Below are 15720 nucleotides of genomic sequence, written 5' to 3' on the forward strand. Positions count from 1 at the left end.
ATATCCATCAAGTAAAATAATCATTATAACCATTTGTTACATACAGCTAACAAAAGGTACATATCCGGTTGTTTCTTGAAAAAGCTAATGATACTGAATAATTTTAAATGCAATTAAATTTAATCAATCAGTTTAGCTAAAATGTGCAATCTAACTAATCATATTAGTATAATATTTTATCTAGACTTGAACCACAGACTAAACAAATTATATTTTACATATTCCCAATGGGTCTGGATGTTTCAGAGTTGTTGAACTTTAAAATATTATTATACTATTTTTGTTACTTATTGCTCATTAATTGCCCATGGTTTTCTATAAACTCATTAGCACCTGAGTAACAATGGTATGACTAAACTCTTCATGATTGCTTATGCAGCACTTTCTTTGATTCCCCTTATTGTCTCCAAACATCTTAAATGGGAAAAGTATCGAAGATATGTTTTCCAAAGTAAGTAGTTGAACAATGATTTACCAATAGGCGCAGGGAGCTGCAGACACAAGAGACTACTGATATTGAAATCTGGCGTGAAAAAGGAATGGCTGCAGGAACTCAGTGTATCAGACAGCATTTTGAGTCCACAGGAAGCATCTTCACATGAAATGTTAACTGTCCATTCCCGTCCGCAGATGCTGCCTGGCCTCCTGAGTTCCTCCAGAAGCTCATTTCTTTTTAGTTCAAGAGCGGCATTTCTCAGACTATTAACTTTGGGGTGATTGGTTCAAGGTTTCTAATATAATGAATGCAATACATTTTGTTCCAACAAAATTGTTTAGGGAAAGTCGTGTGTCCAAATTTTAAATTAAAGGATGTCAGGAGTAGGCTGGAAATCAGGGGGTAGTTGGTTGCTGTAAAATGTTGCATCTTTAAAGTATGCTACTAAGTTGTGTGTTATGTACTGATTCACTGAATTCTTTCAAACAAAGTCTAGATCTGCTTCTAGCTGGAATAGAGAGAACGTTATATGAACTCATCAGGGCCAGAGTAAGTTCTTGAACTGGTTTTGATTGCCTAAATTAATGTTATAAGAAATTACAAGGTTTTATTTCCTCAAATTGGCTAAGATATCAAGGTCGCAATGTAAATATAGATATGGAATGTCATACACCTCATTTTAATATGCCCTTGTGGAATAAATAACAGACTTTTCATCACTGTCTATTTCTTGAATAACTTATTCCAAGTGTCAGTCATCCTACCTAAAAATCTGCTGGAGATTATTCAAATCATTGGCTTATGTCTCTCCTCTTGCTTGAATATTTTTGCATAGTTTAATGGATGCTCAATGTTCAAACCTTCTCTGCCTTTCTGTATTAGATTTATATTAGGCTGCCAGCTTTCAGTTCAAAAGATGTGAGATACGCTAGTCTTGACATTCAATTCCGTGACACTTTTTTGAATCAGCTTCTTTTTTACGGTTCCTTCCTAACAGAATGTTTTTTCATGTCTTGGTGACCAAGATAATCACAGTACGCAAGGCACAGTCTGACTGAGGCAGTGCACTGCTTTAGCAGATTGTCTTCTAAATAGATTGCACTAACTGTTATAATCAACCATTTCTGAAGTAACTTCCCCATATGGAAAAGCAAAGCCGCTGTGGATCAGAAGCTTTGTGTTCACAAGTGCCATTTTTACTTAATGTCACAGCAATTTGTTACATTTTTCCTAATTGCTGATTTATGAGAGGACCTGTATTGAGTCCAGCATTAGGAGGAGGAAGACAATCACAACAACAGGTCCAATGGAGCTGCAGCCTTTTAGGATGTGACTATTTAACTCAAAATGCCTCCATAGAGAGAAACACACAGTTTTAATCTTCTGCAAGAATGCATGTATTTAAAATATGCTGATCAGGCTCCTGTCAATTCTGTGAGTGAGACAAAATAAGCTGGAGTAAAACCATGGAGGAAGCTAAATAAAAATGGTGACAGGAAATAGAATCTGCTCTCATGTGTTGAAGGAGTGAAGAAAGACAATAATATGTTGAGTTTGTTAATTAAAAATTACAAAAATGCAATCATTTGTTCTTTGAGGTTAGCAGCACAAATGATTCCAATAGATTAGAAGGACATGGAAGCTATGATGTTGAATGAGGTTGTGATTTTAATTTCCTGTGTCTGCGCAGACCCTGAGTTAAATTGATCGGACACAGATTTTTAAGTGAAAGGTGCTCCCGTGCAATCAGATCTGGTAGGTATGTCCCTGGCTAGTCTTAACAATGTACACTGATCGCACCCAGCAGGTCAGGCACTATCAGTGAAAAGAAAATCAGAGTTAACATTGTAGGCTGAGGACCCTTCATTAAAAAAAACATGCAGATGCTAGGTTTGCTTTTCTTCAAAACATAGATGAAAGAAAATGTAGGGCCATGTGGGAAGGAAGGATTAAATTGATCTTCACCATCATCATTATGTGTCGTGTCATATGACATCAGTGATCGTGGTCTTCCTTCTGTCTTTAATCAGAGAACTTCTAACAAGATCTTCAACATGTTTGATGTAACTCATGAATGTCATGCGCTATTGACCACGGCTTTTTCTTCCACCAGTTTTTCCCGTCACTGCCAGATGCTGAAGCTTCTCTTTTCTCAGTACGTGTTCCAGAAACTCCAGCTGCTGCTTCCTGATTGATGATATCAGTTCTCTTCTTATACCAGCTTTTTGCAACACTTCCTTATTTGTTCCACTTCCTTCCATGATATTTTCCTCATTTCTCTCAAAATTCACATTTCTCCAGCTTCAGGTCTTCCCTCATTTTGCTTTGATACTGTGCAACATTCCCTCCCATATGTAAACACAAAATAATCTGCAAATGCTGGGGTCAAAGCAACACTCACAACACGCTGGAGGAACTCAGCAGGTCGGGCAGCATCCGGCGATCGGTCAACATTTCGGGCCGGAACCCTTCGTCAGGACTGTAGGGGGAAGGGGCAGAGGCCCTATAAAGAAGGTGGGGGGAGGGTGGGAAGGAGAAGGCTGGTAGGTTCCAGGTGAAAAACCAGTAAGGGGATAGATAAAGGGGTAGGGGAAGGGAGGCAGGGAGGTGATAGGCAGGAAAGGTGAAGAAAGAATAGGGGAAAACGCAATGGGTAGTAGAAGGAGGCGGAACCAAGAGGGAGGTGGTAGGCAGCTGGGGGAGAGGGCAGAGTGACATAGGGATAGGGGAAGGGAAGGGAGGGGGATGGAATTACCGGAAGTTGGAGAATTGTATGTTCATACCAAGGGGCTGGAGACTACCTAGATGGTATATGAGGTGTTTCAGTTTGCATTTCTGTATTTCTTTCTTGTTTGTGACAGCCATACATTTGGTCATCTTGCAGCTGATGGTCAATCCTTTCTTTTTACTTTCATTGATGACTTTATCTAGAACAGTTCTTCTTGGAGCTTGAAAGTAGCGATCAGCATTGCACCGTCTGCGTATCTGATGTCCAAGTACCGAAAGATTTTTATAAGCTCTTCATGTCTCACCTTTTCAAAAGCTTTGGTATAATTGATGAAACATAGGTATGATCTTTCTGGACCTCTATGGCACACTCACAAATCATTCAAAAGATGAAGACTACATTTTGTGTTCCACTCACTTCAATGAAGCCCACTGCTCTTGCACGACTCCGATTTCATGCCTTTTCTTGCTCTCATCATGGTGATTCATAGCAGGACTTTCACAACATGACTCATCGATTCATCAACCTAATTGTGCGATGTAATGTGCATTCAATTGCTCTAGGATTTGCTCATTTCCTCGGGTATTTCCCTGCTATCATATATTTCATTCAACAAACCTGTGAACCTTTCAATCCCAAAATCTTCCAGTGCTTGAATCATTTCTATAGCAATGCCACATGGTCCTAATGTCATTTTCCCCCCATTGCTGCTTTAACTTCTGATTTCATAATTGGTTGGCCATCCATGTTCTTAGTAATTATTGGCTTCTCTCTTCTCATATCTTCAAGCAAGTTGGCAACGTATCCCGACAATCAAGCCAGTATATCTGTTTTTCCATGGGTATTGATCTATCTTTTATTTTCGAACACCCACTAGATGTACAAGAATTAGCACCCAGGAGTGTCCTCATCTTTTTGTGCATTGCGTCAGAATCTTTCAGTTTTCTCTACCTCTTCACATTCTCCATTTAGCCATTGTTCTTTCACTTCCCCACATTTTCACTTGATTTCTTTGTTCAAAATATTATACATGTCACTGTTCTTCTTTTATTAGATCCAGAATTTCATCTGACATCCATTTTAAGCTTAGACAGTTAAAGAAGTCTTAGTGTAATAACAAATTAGACCTGGCTTACCTGAAGATCTGGACATGAAGTGAAGAACAGAGTTGAAACTCTGACAGTGGAGACAGCGGTTGAAGTTTAAAAGGGTGGATCTGTCTAATGAAGTGATATCAGAAAAGAGAAGAAGATTAATATTAGAGGTTAAATTGTCGGCACAACATCATGTTCTGTATTCTATGTTCTATGTTCTAAAACCAATATTTACCGAGTTCCCCTCTAATTATTAGCTTTCTAGCTATTTCCTAATCACTCTCAAAATGTCAATACTGAAATTGATTGTAATTAAGGTCAATTGCACTTTACCTTGGAGTTCTCTAATAGTCATAAACACTCGAAGAAATTTGAACCACGTGTGAAGCGTTGTTATTTGCAGCACCAGCTAAAGTAAATGCAAAGGAGTACAATCTCAGTCTGAAGGAAGTGGAAAAATTAACTTCCAATTATTTGCAGCAGAAAATAACCTTAGTTTAACTATTTTTCTTGCCTCTCTGTATAATCCAGAATTATATTGTTTTCTGGGTGCTTCTGACAAGATGATGTTGTGATTAGAGCAAGAGGCAGATCAGGAGCCAGTGAAGTCAATAAGTAGAAACTTAATGGCCAAAGCAGATGGTTTAGTGCCTCCATCTGGCTTTTGAATGGATTCAGGTAGAGGAAGGGAAGCTGGCCAGGTTGATAGAGAAGCCGCCCTAACAGTGAGTAACAGGTAAGCAGAGGTCAGTCAGAATTAAAGGAGAATGCTCCCCACTATAAGACCATAAAACATAGGAGCAGAGTTAGGCCACTAAACCCATCGAGTCTGCTCCACCACTCCATCATGGCTGATTTATTATCCTTTTCAATCCCATATTCCTGCCTTCTCCCCATAACCTTTGATGCCATGATAAACCAAGAAACTACCAACCTCTGCTTTAAATATACACAATGACTTGACCACTACAACTGTCCTTGGCAATGAATTCCACAGATTCACCACCCTCTGACTAAAGAAATTTCTTCTTATCTCTGTTCTAAATGAATGCTTCTATTCTGAGGCTGTGCCCTCTGGTTCTGGACTTGTCCACTATAGGAAACATCCTCTCCACATCCACTCTTACTAGGCCTTTCAATATTTGATAGATTTCATTGAGATCTCCCCAAATTCTTCTAAACTCCAGAAAGTACAGGCCCAGAGCTATAGATCAAATGCTCCTCATATATTAACCTGTTCATTCCTGGAATCATTCTTGTGAACCTCCTCTGGACCATCTCCAATGGCAGCACTTAGTTTCTTAGATTTGGGGCCCAAAACTGCTCACAATTCTAAGTGCGGTCTGACCAATACCTTATAAAGCATCAACATCACATTCCTGCTCTGATATTCTAGTCCTCTTAAAATGAATGCTAATATTGCTTGTGCTTTCCTTACCACCGACTCAACCTGCAAGTTAATCTTAGGGGAATCCTGCACAACGTTTCCCAAGTCCCTTTGCACTTTTGATTTCAAAGTTCACTGTTCAGAGTAAATTTACTATCAAAGTACATATCTGTCACCATATAAAACACTAAGATTTATTTTCTTGTGGGCATACTCAATCAATTCATAATAGAATAATAACCATAACAGAATCAATGAAGGACCGCACCAACTTGGGCTTTCAAGCAGTGTGCTAAAGACAACAAACTGTGCAAATGCAAAAAAAAAATAAGTATACAAATAAGCAATAGATATTGAGAACATGAGATGAAGAGTCATTGAAAGTGAGAAAATAAGTTATGGGAACATTTCAATGATGGGGCAAGTGAAGTTGAGTGAAATTATCCCTTTTGGATCAAGAGTCTGATGGGTGAAGGATAATAACTGTTCCTGAACTTAGTGGTGTGATTCCTAAGGTTTCTGTACCCTCTTGGTGATTGCAGCAGTGAGAAATGAACATGTCCTGGGTGATGGGGGTCACTAATAATGGGTTGTTGCTCTCCTGCAATAACACTTCGGATATGTGTGCTCACTGGTGGGGAGGGTGTCACCCGTGATGGACTGGGCTATATCCACTACTTTTTGTGGGAGATTTGTACCAGATTTTCTCTACACCCATGTTCCCACAACTCCGTTTGTCAGCATTATTGAAAGATACTTACTTAAAGCCCTTAAAAGTAAGACTGAGATAAATCTCTTTTCATTGTAGCTATCTTCTGGTGGAGAGGCTGTCGTCTGGAGGACTGGGATTTGTTCCTGGGTAGCTTTGCTCATTGAGCCATATTACACTGGCCGGCACAGATGGAATTCATGGCCTTATTCTCAGATCCTACAGCATTGGCAGCAAGGGGGGATAATTTATCTCCTATGAAAGCTAGTCAACATAATTATCCCTGCCTGATGACAACTCCAGTAGCTCCTCAAGGATAAACAACAAAATTAAATGCTCATCTGCTATTGCAAATTAGATGATGATGATCAATAAAAGGTTAAAAAGCCTTTTTTCACGTTTTCTCTTTATTCATTTTTGCCATTGTTCAGGACAGAATTTATTGGCCATCTCAAATTTCCCTTAGGAAGACAGCAGTGGCTCACCTCTTGAACTGCTTCAGTGTTTTTGGTGAAGTTACTCTGACAGTGCTTTTGGGTAGAGAGTTCCCAGAATAAGATTCAGGGGCAAATCAGGAAAATCAATATTGTGCACAGTTTGGAGTGGAAACTTTAGGGTTGTTTCTCTATGTGGCTGCTACCCTTGTATCTCTTGATGGTAGAAGTGAAGGTTTGAGAGGAACTATGGAAAAAGCATATGTGAGTAACTTCAGAATATTTGTAGATGGTACACATTATAGCCACTGTGAATCTCTCCAGGAATTGAGTGTTTACAGACTGATAGGGTACCAATCTAATGGACTGTTTTGTCAAGGATAGTGTTGAGCTCTTTGAGTTATTGAAGCTGCTGTCTTTCAGGATACTGGAAAGTATTTAGTCACCCTTATGCTGGTGGAGAAGCCTTGGGATGTCAAAAGGTGAGCCACCCATCGTATGGTAGTCAGGGTCTGACATAATTTAATTGGCTCCTCCATTCGAGTTTCTGAACAATGGTAACTCCCAGGTTATTAATGGCGGGGGACTAGGAAATGGTAATGTAATTGAATGTCCAGGGATGGTACTTAAAAGCTCTCTTGTTGAATGTTGGAGATAACTATTGTGGCATGAATGTTTTTTCTTCTTATCAGTACATGGAGTCACAAGAGCAATAAACCATCTTCTGCAGGAACTCAATGAGTTGGGTTGACCAGCATCTGTGGCAGGAGAGGAATTGTTGAAACCCACATTGATCAGGCCTTATAAGCACATGTCTGAATGTTGTCTATGACTTTCTGTATACCTGCCTGGGCTGTTTCATTTGCGAGAAGTTGTGAATGGAATCAAATTCCTTGTTATTATCAGCAAATATTCTCACCTCTGATCTTATGATGAAGCAGCTGAATGTGATTTTACTCAGGATGCTACTGTGATAAGATACTACAGTGATAATTAGGGACAGTGGTTAATCACCAGCAGCCTTAACCATGCAAACACGAGGAATTCTGCAGATGCTGGAAATTCAAGCAACACACATCAAAGTTGCTGGTGAACGCAGCAGGCCAGGCAGCATCTGTAGGAAGAGGTACAGTCCACGTTTCAGGCCGAGACCCTTCGTCAGGATGGTTAAGCAGCCTTAACCATCTCAGTTTTACCTCGGTGCCCTGATGCCATTCTCATTCAAGTGCAGCTTTGACTTTAGAGGCAGTCATTTTCATCTTCCTTCTGGAATTTAGCTCTTTGGTCCATCTAAGAACCAAAGTTGTAGGTGAGTTGTAGGCCAAAACTCAAGGTGGGAACTGGTGAGTAGGTTATTGGTATAACAGTTACGTAGAAACATAGAAAACCTACAGCACGTTACAGGCCCTTTGGCCTATACTGTTGTGCTGACTATGTAACCTACTCTAGAAGCTGCCTAGAATTGCCCTACCACGTTGCCCTCTATTTTTCTAAGCTCCATGTACCCATCTAAGAGTCTCTTAAAAGACCGTATTGTATCTGACTCTACCACCTTTGCTGGCAGTGCATTCCACACACCCACCACTCTCTGTGTGAAAAACTTACCTCTGACATCTCCCTTGTACCTACCTCCAAGCATCTTAAAACTATGCCTCCTAGTGTTAGCCATTTCAGGCCTGGGAAAAACCCTCTGACTATCCACACGATCAATGTCTCTCATCATCTTATACACCTCTATCAGGTCACCTCTCATCCTCCGTCGCTCCAAGGAGGAAAGGCCAAGTTCACTCAACCTGTTCTGATGAGACATGCTCCCCAGTCCAGTCAACATCTTTTTAAATCTCCTCTGCACTCTCTCTATAGCATCCACATCCTTCTTGTAATGAGATGACCAGAATTGAACACAGTGCTCCAAGTGAGGTATAACTAAGGTCTTATATAGCTGTAACATTACCTCATGGCTCTGGAACTCAATCCCACGGTTGATGAAGGCCAACACACCATATGCCTTCTTAACAACCCTGTCAATGTGTGCAGCAGCTTTGAGGATCCTATGGACATGGACTCCAAGATTCACTGATCCTCCACACTGCCAAGTGTCTTACTATTAATACTATATCCTGTCTTTGAATTTGACCTACTGAAATGAACCACTCCGCACTTATCTGGGTTGAAGTCCATCTGCTACTTCTCAGCCCAGTTCTGCATCCTATCAATGTCCCACTATAACCACTGATAACCCTCTAGGCTATCCACAACACCCCCAACTTTTGTATCACCAGCAAACTTATTAACCACCCTTCTACTTCCTCATCCAGGTCATTTATAAAAATCACAAAGAGGAGGGGTCCCAGAACAGATCCCTGTGGAACACCACTGGTCACCGTCCTCCACACAGAATACAAACCATCTACAACCACCCTTGCCTTCTGTGGTTAAGCCAATTCTAGATCCACAAAGCAAGGTTTCCTTGGATCCTATGCTTCATTACTTTCTAAATGAGCCTTGCATGGGGAACCGTATCAATTGCCTTACTGAAATCAATATACACTACATCCACTGCTCTACCTTCATCAATGTGCTTTGTTACATCCTCAAAGAATTCAATCAGTTTTGTAAGGCATGACCTGCCCTTGACAAAGCCATGCTGACTCTCCATAATTGGATTATGTCTCTCCAAATGCTCATAATTCCTGTCTCTCAGGATCTTCTTCAACAACTTGTCCACTACTGAAGTAAAACTCACTGGTCTATAATTTTCTGGGTTCTCTCTACTCCCTTTCTTGAACAAGGTAACAATATTTGCAACCCTCCGGTCCTCTGGTACTTCTCCTGTCCCTATCGCTGATGCAAAGATCATCACCAGAGGTTCAGCAATCTCCTCCCTTCTTCCCACAGTAGCCTGCGGTATATCTCGTCCAGTCCCAGCGACTTACCTGACTTATTACCTTTCAAAAGTTCCAGCACATCCTCTTTCTTAATGTATGTATACTCAAGTGTTTCAGTGCGCTTTAAGTCAACCCCACAATTGCCAAGGTCTAACTTAATTCACAGAACTTCAGTGACAGCATCCATCACATTGCTGATTATGGATAGAAGACTGACTGGTCAGTAATTTTCCAGATCGGAACTTCCTGCAATTTGTTAACAGGACATACAAGAGTAGTTTTTCACATTGTTAATTGTCACATTAACTCCACCATGGACGGTCCCAAGCCCATCTGTGAAAAGAGAAGGGCTGGGCATGTGGTCAGCAACCCCATCCTGTAAAAATCCAGAGCTACAGAAACTCTAAAGACCTCATCACTGGGAGAGGAAGGATCTTCGAAGATGTCATGGTCCTGACCATTAATTCCCCATTTTCTCCTAATTTCCTTTGATTGTGCCATGGTTCCAACTGTTAATTCCCCATTTTCTCCTAATTTCCTTTCATGGCAACACACTTGGCTTTCGTCAAGACCAGCAGCATAAGAACCCCGGCTTTGCACCCACTAGATGCCAGATTGTTGGTTTTGCCAGTGTGGTAATTAACGTTTCCCGGCCGCTTAAGATTGTGTGTTCTAAGATTTGCTTCAGTACCGAGATTTATCTGTGAAACTCAGTCTCTCCGTGTCAAGATAAGCTTTCTAAGTTCTACTCCAGTTCCGAGGTTCACCTGTGAAACTCTGTCTCTCTGTGTCAAGATAAGTATTCTAAGTTTTACTTCAGCACCGAGGTTTACCTGGGTAACTCCGTCTCTCTGTGCTAAGAAAAGTTTTGTCTGCCGTTTTGCTTTCTACACTCTGTGTCAAGGTAAGTCCTGCCTGCCTCCTGCTTTCCTGCACTTCCTCCTCTTTGCCGTTCAACGCTCATGCCTGCGTCTGCATCCTAACTCAATCTCCGTGCCTGTGTCCTGCATTTTGGTTCACCTCGTTTGTTGCACCAGAAGATAGACTACACCTGAGAGCACCTTGAAATATTGGCCCAGGCAAGAGGACTCTGATGAGTGGCTGTTGGCAGTCTACGCCCCAGTAGGGCGATGGGCTTAAGTAAGAAAGTAAGCTGATGTGAAAATTCTGAATCTATTGTCACTTCAAACTCTTTAGCTTTGAGAATTTCATTTTCCTTTTTCAAATGCATTTAAGATCAAATACATTTTTTTAACAATAAAGTGGACTACTTTCACACTTATTTTTACCTTTCCAAAGCTCTTGGAAAAATAACAGCCCATATTAGTAACTGAAGAAGTGATGATTCTGTATCAGATCTGTTTTGTTTGATAAATACAGTTCCATTTCCTGTAAAATTGAAGCATCTTAGTCCATAATGTCCACTGTTTCCGGATGAACGTCTTTGTCCCAAAATGTCAACTATTATTCTCCTCTATAGATGCTGCCTGACTTGCTGAATTCCTCCAATATTTTGTGTATTTTTCCCAAGACTTTCAGCATCTGCAGAATCTCTTGTGTTTATAAAATGTATTATTTATTAGATTTGGTGGATTTTGGTAAGTCTAAATGAGAAACATTTTTATTAAACTGAATGTTCCAGACTGGTGAGTCTGAATTCAAAATTACAGACTCCAACTTATATCCAACTTATGTCAGACTTCTTGAGGAAGTAAACAAGTTGCAGGTACAGTATTATAAAGTCATACTTTGTTATTAAAATGATACAGCGATATCTCACAGGAGAGAAAGGAAATTGCACAGCAGATGAGTCAAGTGATTTCCACTTCATGAGACATACCGTGATATTGTTGTTAATATTATTCCCACCCAAGATTCTGTGAAAAGTACTAAATAAGAAGCTGTTCGGTTATTTAAGGATTGGCCCTCAAGATTTATTAGTAAACAAAATTAGTGTAAATGAGCTATTTGGTCTGGCGATATTCCATGGTAGACCCTTTCTGGCCTGTTTGGCTTGGAAAAAAGTACACAACACCAAGATGGAAAGAGGAAAATTGCTTAGATACCCACCCCATCCAGTGATTAAGTGATTTCTTGAACAACTGTACATATAGGGGATGGTTAAAGAAAATTTGCCAAGTACTGGGGTGACAAAGACTGAGACAAAGATAGAGGATCTGATGTCTCCAAACTCTACAATGCCAAAATACAGCACTGAGATCCTGATATATCTGAAATATAAACAGGAAATTATCAAGGAACACTTGGTGGAAAAGGAAAGATTTGGATATTTCAAAACAGTGACCTTCCATCAGAATTGAAAACTGTAACCCCAGAAGTACAGTAATTGTTATGGAATGAGGAAGGATACACGAAGCTGAGGTACAAATCAGCCATAACCTAGTGCAATGGCAGAGTTAAGATGAAGGATGAACAACCTACTCTCCTTCCCTTCGCTTTATTTGGATGAAATTTGTGAGGTCAGGGTTCAGTTACATATCTTCTGTGATTAGAAGACTTCATTGCAGTCTTTCTGTCTAATTGGCAGTAGTAATGCATTATTATTATAATGTCTTCCAGAATTTTCTAATTTGATACAAATGCTCTCTATACAGATTTCATAATGTTAGAGCAAAATCTTGCATTTTCAGTACTGCATATCATGAAAGAAGAATATATCATTTATTTTATTGCTTTTTAAAATGTACTGACATTTTAATAAACCTGTTTATCTTTTGTTCCCTCTATCTTGGCACTCTCATATTTGCATCAAAAGACTGTAAGTATAAGCTGAGCTTCAGTGGTATAAGGTCATAATCTATGTGAACACTTCACAGCCGTTCTGAGGGAGTGCATCGCTTCGAGAAATGCTTCCTTTTATACTCAGTACCATAATCAGTCAACCCTCAAACTTCACTGCACTTTCTGCAGGGAAATTCTGTATTCCAGGCAAAATGGATCTTTAAATGACAGTGTAAGTATTATCAAGTCACAGCAGTTTATAGTGCCACCCACAGAGAGCAAGTCATCCAATGAAATTTCTTACGACAACAACTATAGTTCAAGATTGACTGACCTACAAAAGGCACCATGCAAGTAAAAGTATTTCTTTCCTATGGTACTCGTTCATCTGCATTTGAATTATTCCTTCAATTCCTGATGCTGTCTTCTATTGCAGGCCCAATGACTAAGAGCAAGGAAGAAGTCTGACAAAGCAAGGAAGGAATGGTGGAAATGGCCATCCTTCTATGAATCATATGAGGATACAAGCTGCTGAGACGGTGATATAACCAGTAAAGAGTTTCCTCCTTAAGTACAATGGAAAATTCCTTCCTTTTCATTGATACAACATTGTGGCATCGGCCATTGCTTGTTGCATGCAAAGTAACTGGTTAACTCTAACTGGAAATAGTATTCTGGGTCAGGGATGGAGGTCACTCCACTGGCTCCACCACAATTCCAATTACACTTATCTGTGTTTTATTTTTATTTATTCATTTTATAGGATGTAGACATTATAGGCAAGCCAGCACTTAGTTCTTAACAACACAGAAAATTCTGAAGGAACTCAATAGGCCAGACAGCACCTAATGACAAGAGTAAACAGTTGACATTTCAGGCTGAGACCTTTCATCTCAGTCCAAAACATTGACTGTTTACTAGTTTCCATTAATGCTGCCTGGCCTGCTGAGTTCCTTCAGCATTTTGTTTGTGTTGCTTGGATTTCCAACATCTGCAGATTTTCTCATGTTTGTGATATAGTTCGTAACCATAATTTCCTTGAGACAGTTGTTGCAGTTAGCTGCTTTTTTGAACTGCAATCTTTTTGATGCCAAAGGATTTCCATGATTCAGACATTGGGTCAATGAAGGAATGGTGAAGTATATTCAAGCCAAGAACTTACATGACTTGGAGGGGAACCATGCACCTTCAATCCTTGTCCTTCTTAGTGGAAGATGTTACAGGTTTAAAGGTATTGCTGCAGTATCCTAAGTGTGGAACTCTAATAAATTAGATTGTATACTCTGCAGCCTCTCCGCCAGCAGCAGAGTGAACGATGAGGTGCCAGTCACACAGATTGCTTTTGCATGGATATGGTGAGCTTCCTGAGACTTGTTGGAGCTGCACTCATCCAAGCATGCGATGTATTCCACTACACTCCTGACTTACACGCTGTAGGTGGTGGGAAAGCTTTGACTTGTCAGGAGGTGAGTTAGGAGGGTTGTAAAGGCAATAGTAATGTCATTGAATATTAGACCATAAGACAAAGGAGCAGAAGTCGGCCATTCGGCCCACTGAATCTGCTCCGCCATTTTATCATTTTATCATTTTATCCATTCTCCCATTTAGTCCAACTCCCCCCCGCTTCTCACCATTACCTTTGATGCCCTGGTTACTCAGATACCTATCAATCTCTGCCTTAAATACACCCAATGACTTGGCCTCCACTGCCGGCTGTGGCAACAAATTCACAGATTCACCACCACCATATTATCAGTGGATGTCTGGACTCTTTCTTATTGGAATGGTTATTACTCAGTACTTCTATGGTATGAACATGTAATGAGGCTCTCGAAAATATACACCACTTTCCTTTTTTGGTAGCTCTAAGGCAAAGGCTGAAATTCACCATTACAGTGAATGTGCAAGTATACAGTAGCGTGGGTTTGATTGAAGAAAAGGGTGCTTGAGGATCCAGCTGTCAGACCTGAGCAAAACTAATGGTTTCCTCTGTGCTTCTGACACCAGACTACCAATCGCAGGTATCCCAACGCTGTAAGATCCTCCAAAGGTACCGGTGGTATATGCTTACAAACATCGGTGTTCTCTTCCAGGCCAACATCGGCAGCAGTGAGACCTTAGTTATGTAGTCAATTAATCTAGGTAAGCCACATTGTTCACATGCCAGACACGTAACACTATTCTGAGCTTAGTTGGGGAAAGAGGTGCCAGGCAGACAGAAGGCATGTTTCGAAGTTCTGTTAAAAGTAAAATTTGCTATCAGAGTACATACATGTTAGCACATACAACCCTGAGATTCTTTTTCTGTGGGCATACTTGGCAAATCTATGGAACAGTAACTGTAAACAAACTGTGCAAGTGCAGATATAAATAATGAACATGAAATAACAATATAACAAAGTCCTTAAATGAGTGTAGCTACCCCCTTTCGTTCAAGAGCCTGATGGTTGAGAGGTAGTAACTGTTCTTGAACCCGGTGGTGTGAGTCCTGAGGCACCTGTACCTTCTACCTGATGCCAGAAGTGAGAAAAGAGCATGGCCTGGGTGGTGAGGGTCTTTAATAATAGATGCTGCTTTTCTATGGCAATATTTCATGTAGATGTGCTCAATGGTTGTGAGGGTTTTACCTGTGATGTACCGGGTCAAATCCACTACCTTTTGTAGTATTTTCCACTCAAAGGCATTGGTGTTGCCATACTAGACTGTAATGCAGCCAGTCAATACACGTTCCACCAGACAGCTATAGAAGTTTGCCAAGGTTTTTGATGACATGCCAAACCTCCGCAGACTCCTGAGGAAGTAAAGGCGCTGTTGTACTTTCTTCACAATTATATTTATAAAATACATCTAGGACAGGTCCTCTGAGATAGTGACACTCAGTAAGTGCTGAAAACCTTCTTGGAGAAATGCAATAAATCCTGCTGGTTCTTGGGAATGTTTGGGGAATTAGGAACCACATTCACATTTCTTGCTTTTGTGACAAACTGCTAAATGGATCACGCTAACAGCTACAAAAATTGCTCAGTCTTCGGTCTCATTTAGCTGATTCACTTCGTTTGAGATAAGGAAGTTTGCTGTTTTTCTCACCTCCATAACCTGCAGTAAAGAAAACAGTAAGCAGACAAAACTAGATTTCTGAACAAATCTGGAGGACTTCACAGAAATAGACAATTCATTGCAGCTATTCTATGTATTATATGACACTTCCCCACCTTATTTCAATTAAAGTAACCCTCAATTCCTTTGTAACTTGTTTTACAGTTTAGGGGAAGGGAACGTTGACTCAGACCATGAGAGGCCTG

This window comes from Mobula hypostoma, chromosome 3 (genome assembly GCF_963921235.1).
Source record: "Mobula hypostoma chromosome 3, sMobHyp1.1, whole genome shotgun sequence".
NCBI classification, from domain to species: Eukaryota; Metazoa; Chordata; class Chondrichthyes; order Myliobatiformes; family Myliobatidae; genus Mobula; species Mobula hypostoma.